The sequence below is a fragment of the Chinchilla lanigera genome, unplaced genomic scaffold, assembly GCF_000276665.1.
Source record: "Chinchilla lanigera isolate Chin_1 unplaced genomic scaffold, ChiLan1.0 scaffold00141, whole genome shotgun sequence".
Taxonomy (NCBI): domain Eukaryota; kingdom Metazoa; phylum Chordata; class Mammalia; order Rodentia; family Chinchillidae; genus Chinchilla; species Chinchilla lanigera.
Genome location: NW_004955542.1, coordinates 1,286,842 through 1,299,820, shown reverse-complemented (window position 1 = coordinate 1,299,820; position 12,979 = coordinate 1,286,842). Strand labels below are relative to the sequence as shown.

Genomic DNA, 12,979 nt, shown 5'->3' with positions numbered 1-12,979 from the left:
CTTGTTAACCTTTTTAGAGACTTTCGGGCCTGTGCTACTGAGGAGGAGTCTGGTTTTCTTACACCGACTTCCTTGTGTTTGAAAGCAGTGTCTTGTGAGCTTCCAGCACACACTGGAAAACAGTCCCCTTCTCTATTTGCCCCAAAAGTTTCTGTAAGACTGGTATTTTACAATTACATTTTAATAGTAATGTGCATGAACCATATGAGCCCTCAATTTCTATGTAGAAATGCATTGTTTACAAACCCCATTCCTTAATGGATACACAGATGCAGGTTTCCAGTGACACCCACTTCAGTTTTGAGTTTTTAAGCATTTACCTGCCCTCTCAGTTGCTAACATCACTGTCATGCTGCTATAGCTCCTCCTCTTCAGGAACAGTGTCTCTGACACTGACAAAAAGCATTGTAATCATCCCCACCTTCCCAAATGCCTTAATCATGGAGACCCATATGACAGCGCTCATATATCTAGAGGTCCTGCCCCCACTGTGAGGCCAGGAGGTGGCCCTGCCAGAGAAGCAGGCCTGTGGGATCCCTGCTCTTGTTGGAGGAGAATCACATCTGGGGTGGAGAAAAATGCTTCGAGGCTTGGAGAACAACAGATGCATTCTGCTTCAGAGAGGACAGGAGTCCACACCTTCACTTGGAGAGAGGGAATTTCCCACAAGGGGGCCGGCAGAGCAGGTGTCAGCTGGCTCGGCTGTGGGCAGGTTTGGGGTGCCTGAGCCCCTCATTCTGTATCCCCGCTCTGTGCCCTGGACCTTGGGCTCAGGTGCTCTTTGCCTGCGCTGCAAGCAGCAGTAGACAGCGGTTCCCTTGGTCCACACCGCCTGCCTCCCTCTGCAGGGAATGGGGAGCTCCTCTGCTAGTTGTCCTTTTAGGTTTCTGTCAGGTGCTTTCTCTTGACAACACGAACACAACCAGCATTCTGAGGGGAAAGAGGAAGGCAGGTGTGTTTAGCCACATTGGTGCAGGCCCGGGGTGGCATTTTTCAGAGCAGGAAGGCAACATTACTGTTGTGTCCTGCAAAAGGTCTGGCATGGTCTACTGTCCACCCACCGTACTTTCAGCTCACTCACTGAAAGAAATCTCAGCTAACCTTAGATTTCCCTGGTCCGTGTTAGGTCTGGTCCTTAGAGGAAGAGAGAATGCCGTCAGAGTCTCCCACTGAATACGACCCTATGCAGTGCCACGCTCATGCCCGTCACCAAGGGCACCTGAGGTTCAGCTCTTCAGTCTTTGTGTGTTGGAACTAATTCCAGGATGAGAGTTGTTTTGACTTTTCAAGCTGTGTTGAGTTCTTGCACAGTCAAGGATTTTTGGAAGAAGCTTCTATTTTATTTGGCTCACAACCCCTCCCTTCTTGGGAAAGGAAAAATACTGATTTAATGCTCCTTGGCATCTGCAGTGGGTATTTGTGTAAGGAGAACGGTGCCTGATTCTATCTACCAGGGCTCAGGAAGCAGCTAAAGAGATGAGGCAGGCGCTTTGAATTCTTGGACAAGAACCACAGCAATGCTGGGTCAACAGCACTTTAAAACAATCTGTCTTTTTAAAGCAAAGCTATGAACTTTAAAATCAGAACATGCAATTGAGAGACAAAGGCGACTATGTCTCTCATTTAGGGCATTTGTTCCATTTACAGCTAAGGTAAGTGACAATGTGTTTGTTACAGGTGCACATTTGCAGTGTGTGATGTTTACGTTGCTTGTGTGGAATTGGTGTGGGACATCACACGTCTTCATTCCTCTTTTCACCCTCTCTCCCTCCCCTACCACGTCCTCCCACCATCTCTTGATCCCCTTCCCGTTTGAGAAAGATCTGTCTCTTTACCTACTACCTGTCTTTTATTTTGCCCTTTATTTATAATTCGTGTTTCTCATATAAGAAAGACCATGTGGTATTTAAGCTTGTGTGCCTGATTTATTTCCCTTGACCTGTTTCGTTTTACTCCTCCCAGCCTGGTGTCCATTTTCTAACTGTTCCTCTGTTTTTTGTTTCTCTTTTTCTTTCCTCCTTTGCACAATTTACACAACTGCAATTGCTTTTGCATTTAATTTTCTACTTCAATAGTTTAGCTGCCTCTTTGGGTGGGATGGTAGCCAGAGAGGTCCCCTCAACCATGCTCACAGCCTAATCCCAGGAGTCTGTGAATGTCACTCAGCAAGTCAAAGGGACTCTGTCTACGTGTCTAAAATAAGGGTCTCAGTTAGGAAGATGGTCCCAGATGATGCTGGTGGGGGCAGTGTGATCCCAGGTCCTGCAGAGATGGAAGGAGAAGGCAGCAGAGTGAGAGGAAGAGACATGAAGAGGGAACCAGGCTCAGAGGGAGGGGGCTATATGCCAAGGGCCATGGCATCTGTGGGGACAGGAAAATCCCCCAGTGATGAAAAACTCTGCAAGTCCCATCAGGACTTTCCTGAAGTAATGCTTGACTCTGAGGGTTAGTGAGAGTGAAGGGTCAGAAACCTGGGCCACCTCGTGTAGAAACCGGGCTTCCCCGTGTTTCAGGTCAGAGCACCCAGGGTTCCTGGCTCCCAGGCTGGGGTCCTGCTGCTCCTCAGGCCGGATCTGTTCTCTGTGTTTCCCCAGCCATGGTGCCCTCTGCCAGCCTTTGGATGGCCTTGACCTTCACAGACTTGGAAGGGGTTCTCTTCATCCCTACCCTGCCCTGCCCCTCCCCAACCTTAGTTTCCCTTAGGGGAAATACAGGATGATCTGCAGGGAGTTTCTCAATCTAGTCACCACACCTGAGCCTCCATAGCTGAGCGCCTGAAAGGCCTTTGATACCCTTTTCTCAGCAACTCCCGCCACCCCACACAGTGCTGGCTGACTGAGGAGAGACTCTGCTTGCCGCCGTGGGCATCTCTGTCAACGTTCATTCTCTGTCCCTCATGCCTGGTATTCGTGGAGACCCATGATTGAAATTTTTCAGGTGAGTACAGTTCCACCCTGCTAAGTTCCATTCTCTCATGCCCACACAAGGGCAGTACTAAAAGGATAGCAATAGATAGACAGACAGACAGATAGATATAGCTATTGCAAAGGAGGGAGCAGCTATGCAGTTTTTTAAAAATCCTATGAGATGTTTGGTACTATGTAGAACTTAGTTCATTTAGGTTTGTTTTTAAGGTTTTACTTCAATTAAATTTTTATTCTGAAGTAATTGTAGGTTTATATGTAGTTGTAAGAAATAATACAGAGAGGTCCATAGCTTTATGTTTTACAGTAAAATTTGTAATCCATTTTGTGTTAATTTATATATAAAATAACACATTTAGGTTGAAGCTTTGTCTTTTGGGCTTGCTGTTGGTTAGTTTTTCTTTATGGATGTCCAACTGCTCCAGAACTACTTGTTGTAAAGATTGTTCTTTCTCCACTGTTGGTGAGAATGTAGACTGGTGCAACCACTGTGGAAATCAGTGTGGAGATTCCTCAAAAAACTAAAACTAGAAGTTTCATTTGACCAAGCTATTCCCCTTCTTGGGGTCTTCCTGAAAAGTTAAAACCACCATACCACAGCAATATATATGCACTTATATTTATAGCAGCTCAGTTTGTAATAGCTAAATCTTGGAAACAGCCCAAATGCCCATCAACCAAGGAATGGATAAAAAAAAGATGTGGTCTTTTTATACAATAGAGTACTACTCTGCCATTAAGAAAGATACACTTGAGACTTTTATAGGTAAATGGATGCACCTTGGGACCATACTCTTAAGTGAAATAAATCGGACGCATATGTTGAAATATCACATTGTCTCGCTGGTGTGAGAAACTGAAAGTGTGAACAAGGACCAAAATATATAATAGATGTTGTGAAATAGGACGAAAATGTTCAAATGGAAAGAGAACAAGGAAGGAGGGAGGATCAAAGAAAGGGAGAGAAAAGAAAAAAGAAGAAGAAAAAGATGGAAACAAAGCATTTGTAAATAGGATGGAGAGAAGGGTTGAGGGGAGGAGGGAGTTAGGGAAAAAAAGAAGAATCAAGATACAGCATGTTCAGGTATAAATTCCCTGTCATGAATGAATGCTATCATTATGTATATCTAAAATGTGCCAATAAAATTAATTTTAAAATGTTTTTGCACCTCTCTTAGAGATCAGTTGGTTATACCAGCAAAGGCATATGGTTTTAGAGAACTGGTATTTTTTCCTTTGAATGTTTGATGGGATTGATGGGCCTGCCTTAGTTTTTATTGGTGGGAGGCTATTAAATTATCGATCCAATTTATTCACTTACAGGTCAATTTATATACATTTTTCTGGAGTCTATTTGGTAAATTGTGATTTTTCTAGGAATTTGTCCATTACTGTCAGTTGTTAAATTTAATTAGCATCATGCTGTTCATGGTAATTATTCATAACCCTTTTGGTTTCCAGGTAGACAGTAGTGATTGTGAGCTGCATCTCCTACCCTTTCCTTGATATTTATCTGTCTAAACATTTAGTAATGTCAGTGCTCATCTCAAAGATGCAAATTTTTATTTAATTGAATTTTCTCTGTTATTCTATTTCTAGTCCACTGATTTATGCTTTACTCTTTATTATTTCTTTCCTTTTGTGTGCCTCCAGTTAATTTTTCTTTCCTTTCCCTCTCATGTTTTTAAAGTAAAACTTTAAGATTACTTATATGAAATCTTTTTTCCTGTCTAATATTTGAAGCTATAATTTCCATATAACACCACTTTAACTGCATCCCTTTAATTTTGACATGCTCTGTTTTAGATTTCATCAAGTTCAAAGTACTTTCTAATTTCTCTTGTAATTTCTTTTTTGGCATATAAATTATTCATAATTAGGATGCTAATTTCCAAATATTTATAGGTTTCCAAAATTTCCATCTGTTGTTGATCTCTATTTTTATGATGATCAAAGTACATATTTTGTATTATTTAAATTCTTTTGAATTTATTAAGACTTGTTTTGTGGCTAGCATATGGTCAATTCTGGACAGTACTTTATGCACGCTTGAGAAGACCATTTACTCTGTTGTTGCTGGGCTTAAGATTTTATAAATATCTATTGGGACAAGTCCCAGATGATGGTGTGTGCAAGTGTTCCATGTCCATATCTGTGTGGTTTCTGCTGCTATAACAAAATACTAGAAGCTGGATACTTTTAAAGAAGTTTATTTAGCTCACAGTGTGGGTGGTTGAAAGTTCAAGATAAAGCAACCTTGTCTGTCTATACTCTGATCTGCACTCTTGATATGCACTCTTGAAACCTAGCTCCACAAGACTAGCATGAGGCCTTCTGTGGGTAGTCCTCCCAGTGACCTACTACCTCATCCTACAGGTCACCTTTTAAAGGTCTCATAACTTTGCCACATTGAGGATGAGAACATTAACCTATGGGGGACACACTCAAATCACTCATATCACAGTAATATCTTTACTAATGTTATGCATAGTTTTTCTAGAAATTATTGAGAGTACTGGCACCTCCAACTATTACTGTTGATTTGTCTCTATCATTCTTCAATTCTCTCATTTTTTGCAAGGTTCAGTGCTTATGTGATAGTGCTTATATTACATCCTATACTGAACTGATCCTTCTAATAATATTAATGGGACTTCAAGGAAGATGGCAGATTGGTGAGCAGCAGAGAAACAACCTCTGTGATATTTGGAATCCAGACACTGAAATATAGCAATGTGAGGAAGAGAAGGAGGAGGGAAGTGGGTCCCTGGGAACTAGCAAGGATCTGAAGCAAGAATTAAAGCCTGCAGGGACAGCAAAGACAGGGGCCACAATACAGAAGAAAGAGGTGGCAACAACACTTTCTCCTTGAGCTCCAGCTCTCACCATAAGAGAGGGAGCACAAACCTGCAGAGGGATGGTGACTACTGGTGACCTCAGAGGGCTCCACAGAGAAATACACCAGTGGAATGGAGCTGTGGATGCCATGAACTGCAGTGGCTGGTTGAGATTGCCTGAGAATCATAAATAATTCTATAGGCCAGTGCCAAAGAACCAGGGGCTAGGCTAAATGGGCAGCAATTTCTTTTTCCCAATAAATCAAGTGATAGGATCTTGCATCAAACTCAAAACCCAAAGCCAGTTACACTTGGAAGACATCTCTGAGAAGTAGTCATTTCCTAAGGGCTCTCAATGCAAACAATAACAATACCTGCCATAAATAATTAACACGCATCAACACAGGTAATAAACTAAAAAAAATTAAGAAGACAGGGAAGCAAGATGCAACCCCAGACTTCCAGCTTGCCAAAGGCAAAGCCAGGGGACCATGAGGTGGAACAATTCAAAAGCCACATACCTGGACTCTCTGAAGCATTAACAGTGGAAACAAGAAAGCAAATGAATGAGGCTCTAGAAAAAAAATCAAATCAGAAATAATTACTCAGATAACTTCAGAGATGTTGACCATAATGAGGCCATGATTAGTGAAACTAGTGAGAAGATACAGATTTTTAAAAATATAAGAGGTTAGAAAAATGATAGAAATCATGAATACCCAACATAGGAAAGAAATGGAATGCATGAAACAGATTCAATCATATATCCAGGGATTAAAAATTCTACTGAAAGTATACACAGCAGGATGAACCAATGTGAGGACAAATCAGATCTAGAGGACAAGATTGCAATTAGTGATCATGAAAATAAAGATTTCTTAAAAATAGTAAGAGACCATGAAAAATCAATCCAACAACTGATAGATGATACAAAGAAGAATAACATAAGATTGATTGTAGTCATTGAAAAAGCAAGAGATAGCACAAATGACATAAAAAATCTGTTCTCAAAAGTAATGGCAGAAAATTCCCTAAGCATGGAAAAAAATTTGACATACATATAAGTGAGGCATATAGAACCCAAACTAACCATGATAAAAAGAAAATCTACTCCAATGCGTATATAGTCAGGATTGCAGAAATTCAACACAAGAGGAGAATATTAAAAGCTGCTAGAGAAAAGAAACAAATCAACTATAAAAGAAATCCCATCTGAATAAGAGCAAACTTTTCAGCACAGATCCTCAAGTCAAGGAGAGCTTGGAGTGACATATTTCCAGAAAACAAACCTAAAAGAAAACAACTACCATCCCAGATTGAAAAACTACCTTTCAAAATTAATGGGGAAATAAGATACTTCCATGACAAAGAACATCTGAAGAAATTCATGGCCATCAATCAGCACTCCAAAATGTTGTGAAGGACATTCTAGAAAGAAAGTATGGAGACTTCAACTACATAAACTTCAACAGAATGAGTCCACCAGGCAAGGCAAGTAATTAAGCAGAGGAGAAAGAAGTGTAACCAAACCGGAAAATAACATGCCAAGGTTAAGTCAGTACATATTGGTTTTAACCATTAATGTTAATGGTCTCAATTCACCAATCTAGAGCAACAGACTGGTAAAACAGATCAAGAAGCAAGATCCAACAATATTTTGCACACAAGAAATACATTTAACTCAATTAGAAATTCATAGACTAAAAGTCAAAAGAGGAGCAGCAATACTCTTTGCAACAGGAACTGGGGCAGGGGAGACCAACAGGGATAGCTATTCTATTTGCAAACAAAGTGGATTTCAAGCCAAGACTGATCAAGAGAGACAAGGAAGGTCACTACATCCCTGTTAAGGGAACAAGCCAAGAGGAAGAGATAACAATCATAAATATATATGCACTAAATATCAGTGCACCAAGCTATATAAAAGTATTAATGGACATGGAAAATCAAACAGGTACTAACACATTTATAATGGGGACCTCAATACCCCATTTTCACAAATAGACCAGTGCACTAGACAAAAAATTAACAAAGAAATACCAAAAGTGAATCAAATTTTTAACAAAAGCACTTAGTAGATATCTACAGAGTGTTCCACCCCCACAACATTAGAATACATTCTTCTCAGCTGCACATGGGATGTTCTTTAAATTAGAACATAAACACTAGCTCATAGAACATGCTTAAGTAAATGCAAAATAATTGAAATTATCCCATGCATATTATCAGACCATAGTGCAATGAAATTAGAACTCAGTGGCAAAAGAAAACACAAGAACTTCATAAACACATAGAAATTAAATAAACATAAACTCCTGAACAACTAATAGGTCACAGAGTAAATTAAAGAAAAAAATTAGACAGTTTCTACAATTAAATGATAATGCCTATGCAACATATCAGAGCTTATGGGATGCAATGAAAGCAGTCCTATGAGGGAAATTTATAGCAATAAATTCCCACACCAAAAAAAACAAATCAGAATGAGCTCAAATAAGTAACCTAATATTGAGCCTCAAGTTTCTAGCAAAAGAAAAGTCAAGCCTCTCTCACATGAGAGAGTCAATTATAAAGATCACAGCAGAAATTAATGCAAGGAAAGCTAAGAAAATAGAAAGAATCAATGAATCAAAGAATTGGTTTTTTGAAAGATTAAATAAAATTGACAAACCCTTTGCCAACCTTATCAAAAAAAGGAAAGAAAAAACTCAAAGTCATGCAATTAGGAATGAAAATGATAAAGTCACAATGAATCATGCAGAAATCCAGAAGATAATTAATACCTATGCTATGTTTTGTGTTTGGATGTTCCCCACAAAGCCTCATGCAGTCATGGATGGGCTTCTAGAGTTTATAATTGATTCATGGTCCAATGCTGGGATTATGGGTGTGAGTGCTACACCCTCCCTGGGGCAGGTATCTTGCATACAGTGTAAGGGAGGGAAAGGGGCTTGCTCTTTCCACTCCTCCCTTTTTCTCTTGCTGCTTATGCTGTTTTCCACCACCATGAACTGTTGCGCTCTGCCACAACACTCTGCCTTGGAGCCAGCTGAGTATGGACTGAATCCTCCACAAACTGTGAGCTAAATAAACCTTTCCTTCCTTAATTCTGGACATGAGGTATTTTTGTCTCAGCAATGAGAAAAAAGTAAGCAAGACAACCTACTTTAAGAACTTGTATTCTAATAACATGGAAAACACAGAAGAAATGAATAGATTCCTAGATACTATGAATTACCAAAGCTGAATCAAGAAGGTATAAAGATTCTAAGTAACCCAATATCAGTCAGTGAAATTGAAGATGTAATTAAAAACCCACCAACAAATAAAAGCCCAGGTTCTGATGCATTCACTGCTAAATTCTACAAGAAATTTAAAGATCTAATGCCACTACATCTCAAACTCTTTAATGAAATTGAAAGGGAGGCAATACTCTCAAACTCATTCCTGGAAGCAAGCATTACCCTGATACCAAAACCAAAGAAGGAGCTAACCAAAAATGAGAGCTACAAGTCAATTTCTCCAATGAACATAGATACAAAAATCCTCAATAAGATTCTGGCAAACAGAATGCAGCAAATTGTCAAAAAGATTATACACCATGACCAAGTAGGATTAATCCCAGTGATGCAGAGAGGGTTCAATACACACAAATCAATAAATATAATATGGCACATCAACAGAGCACAGGACAAAAATCACATTACCATCTCAAAACCTGCAGAAAAAGTATTTGACAAAGTCCAGCACACATCCATGATAAAAACTGTACAGAAAATTGGAATAGATGGTCTTTATCTCAATCTGATAAAAGCCATCTATGGCAAACCAATAGCTAACATCATACTAAATAGTCAGAAGCTGAAAGCTTCCATTGTAAAATCAGGAACAAGACAAGGACATCCAGTGTCATCATTCTTATTCAGTGTGGTTCTGGAAACATTAGCCAGAGCAATTAGACAAGAGAAAGAAATAAAATTAGCAAGAATAGGAAAAGAAGAAATTAAATTATCAACAGTTCCTTAAAAATCCATTAGCTAATCTTTGTCTTCTGATTAGAGTGCTTAATACATCCACATTTAATGTACTTATCACTATGGTAAGACTTACTCCTGCTCATTGGTTTTCTACGTCTGGCATGTTTTTTGCCCTCTGCCTCTCCATTACCACCTTCTCCTATGTTAATGGATATTTTCTAGGACACCCTTCTAGCTCCTTTTCTTTCTCATATTTTTAGAGTAAGTTTCTTGGTGTTTGCTCTAGTGATTAAAATTTTTATCTTACCTGGGAACAATCTAGTTTGGCATATTTCAATTTGTAATTCAATTTAATTTCTACTTTTATAGGAAAATTTCTACATTCCAAGACCATAAAATATTCTCATTATCTTCCATCATTTATGGTACTTCTCAGTTTTAACTCATCTGGAAATTTTTTTCTATTTTCTGAGGCAGGATTCTAACTTTCCTGCCAAATAAAAGGCCTGTTGCCCCAACCCCACTGGTTTACATGTCTGTTTGGGACTCGAGTTTGTTCCACTGATCTGTTTGTCTAGTCTCTTGCCAACAATTCCATGTTAACTAATATATCTGAGTCACGTAGGATGGTTTTGGCTGAATACACAAACATTTTACTCAAAGCTTAAACAATAGTAGTCTTATTGCCATGCACAAACCCAGGAGTAGTTGGACTGGAAGTTGCTTCCATGCTCACTGATGTGGATTTTTCCATTCTCTTTCCCGCTGTTCCTGAGATAATGACTTGTATTTTTCAGGGTTGACTCATGGTATTAAGATAGCTGCTGCAATTCCAGATATTGCATCCTTCTGAAAAGGTTTCCTGGAGAGAAGCCGACATTCTTTAGGACTACAGTGCCTGTGAATAACAGAAACCCAAAACACCAGGGGATTAAGTAAGAGAAACGTGTTGTTTATTTTTATGTGAAGTTTAACTCAGGCACTGCAGGGCTGGTATGTGACAGTAACTGATGTATTTTTCTGCCTTTCTGCTCTGCTACAGTTGAGCTTGAGATCCTGGTCGAAGATGGTGGCAACTGCATTGTGAGTTGCAGGCTATAGAAGGAGGAAATGAGAGGTCAGGGACATGCATATGCTGCTCTGAAGGACGTTCCTAAGAAGCTGGTGACAGTTCCAGTTGTGTTCCATCCACCAGAACTAAGTACATGGCCACAACTACTTCAGGGGATTGGGAGTCATTATCGTTCTTCTGTGTGATCTGGGAGCAGCTGAGAACAGGGATCTCATGCAGTGCAGTGCACCGCTTGGGTGCTAGAATGATTCTAGTCCTGTAAAGAGTGTCTCTTGCCTTACTCTCACTTTTCACACAAGGCGAGGATCTCCAGATACGTCCCTTTCATCTCCTTGGGCACAGCAGTGCTGAGTAAGGTTCCCCAGCTGCAATCGAGGCTGGAGGGAGAATCTGTCCTTACAGTCTCTGTCATGGGCAGGTGCCTAATAGCTAGATAAGCGAGGAAGTGGGTTTTTTTTTTAAAGCATCCAACAGCACCAGATACCATTATTTCTTTAATGTTAGCGTCTGATTGAAAAAAATGCTCATTTAAAAAAATTTGTGTCTTTTCTCTTTATGACTGACAGTGGAGTTTGCACAGCTTATGCAGTTCCACTCTGTCTATGCTTTCTCCCTGTTTGGTGGGTCCAACTCTGATTCTCATCTCCTGTGATACTGAGCTATTTAGGTCCCAGGGCTCCGACAGGTTAGACAAGGGACAGACTCCATGGAAGGTTGTGTTGCTCACCTGACCTGCACACTGTGAGGTCTAATTTTGCAGATGCTGGCAGTTTGAAAACCTTAAGAGACACAGCTCACCAAGCTGGCTCACTGGGGCCGGGGCTGGAAGCCAGGCTCATTATGGCACGCAGTTTGATTGGGTGTGTGTCTTGGGAGCTGCTGTTAGCCAAGCCTCATCATTAGGATCCTCAGGGTGTCCAGGGAGAGTTCTCAGGGGCCTTTCTTTGTCCAGCTCACAGTGTTTGATGAGCTCATTAGAAAACCTGTAACAAGGCGGGAGTTTCCAGACTGTTAACTGCAGAGGTGATTTGAAGGTAGAACCCAGGGGAGCAGCTACTTCAGGGATGAGAAAAATAAGCTCCCGCCCAAGGTACCAGGTGACTCATGTGACAGGGCTGGAACAGAAGGTGAGCGGTCCAGGGCAGCTTCTACGTGGAGATGGTGCTGGGTGTGTATCCCAGAACCTGTGCTGGGTCCCAGTTCAGCCAGGAGCAGCGAAGTCTCTAGATAGACACTGAGCATTGCAAAGCACTGTTAATATTTGACTCTTTCTGAGTACTCCTTATTCAACACAATTAATTAATTAGAAAGTTAAAGAAAATCTATAATAAAAGTTAAATACTTGGCTGACATCCGTGTCCTTTAATACACTGCTATTCAAATTAAAGCCTATCGATGTAAGCCCTGTTCAACTGCATGAGTTTCTTCTCGTCTCAGGCCTAAAACTCATCAAATAATACAAAAGATAGTGTGTGAAAAGTAAGAGATACACAATAATTAGGAAAACCAAGAAAGAATGTCATTGGCAAATGAGTAGTTTGAATTCTTCAGAAAGGAAACATCTGTGAAATAACCAGCGCGGTACCGCCCAAAAGGCTGAGTATACAGGGGGAGGTGTCTACAGAGGTACCCGTGGCTAGCTGTGGACAGAGAAAAGGCAGAGAGCAAATCAGAGCCGCCTTCCTGTGGCTAACTTGGCAACTGTTTTTAGACCGTGTAGAGGAGTCAGCCCGAATTTTCTCATGGTGCACGTGCCACTGTTTCCTTTTTAAAATTAGATTTTATTGGTACATTTTAGATATACAAAACGATCACATTCATCGTAGAGAATTTGTACCTGTACCTGATATAACTTGGTTTATTTCCCCATTCCCCTGTCCTCCCTTCAACCCCTCCTCTCCTCCCCATGAACAAAAGCTTTGTTTCTATGTTTTCCTTCTGTTTCTTGAGGGAAGAAAATTCTGAGACACTTTAAATGTGGATACAAAATATAACATGTATTAAAAATGAAGCTAGAAGAATGAGAATAAATGTGTAGCTTACAAATTCTGAAAGAGTAGAAGAAAAATTTTCAATTATTTGTACAAAAATTATTAAGAGGAAACTTAAGAAAAGCCATAAACAAAAAATACAAGAAAATACATGAGTCATGAATTTGAACATATTGAA

At 40.1% G+C, this 12,979-nt stretch overlaps 1 long non-coding RNA gene across 1 annotated transcript; it reads left to right on the top strand.

Moving 5' to 3' along the window:
- Nucleotides 1-2,804: 2,804 nt before the first annotated feature.
- Nucleotides 2,805-11,284, top strand: LOC102019849. The gene is made up of 3 exons (XR_264851.2): nucleotides 2,805-2,937; nucleotides 10,536-10,673; nucleotides 10,781-11,284. It is a non-coding gene; the product is annotated as an uncharacterized LOC102019849 (long non-coding RNA).
- The last annotated feature ends 1,695 nt before the right edge of the window (nucleotides 11,285-12,979 follow it).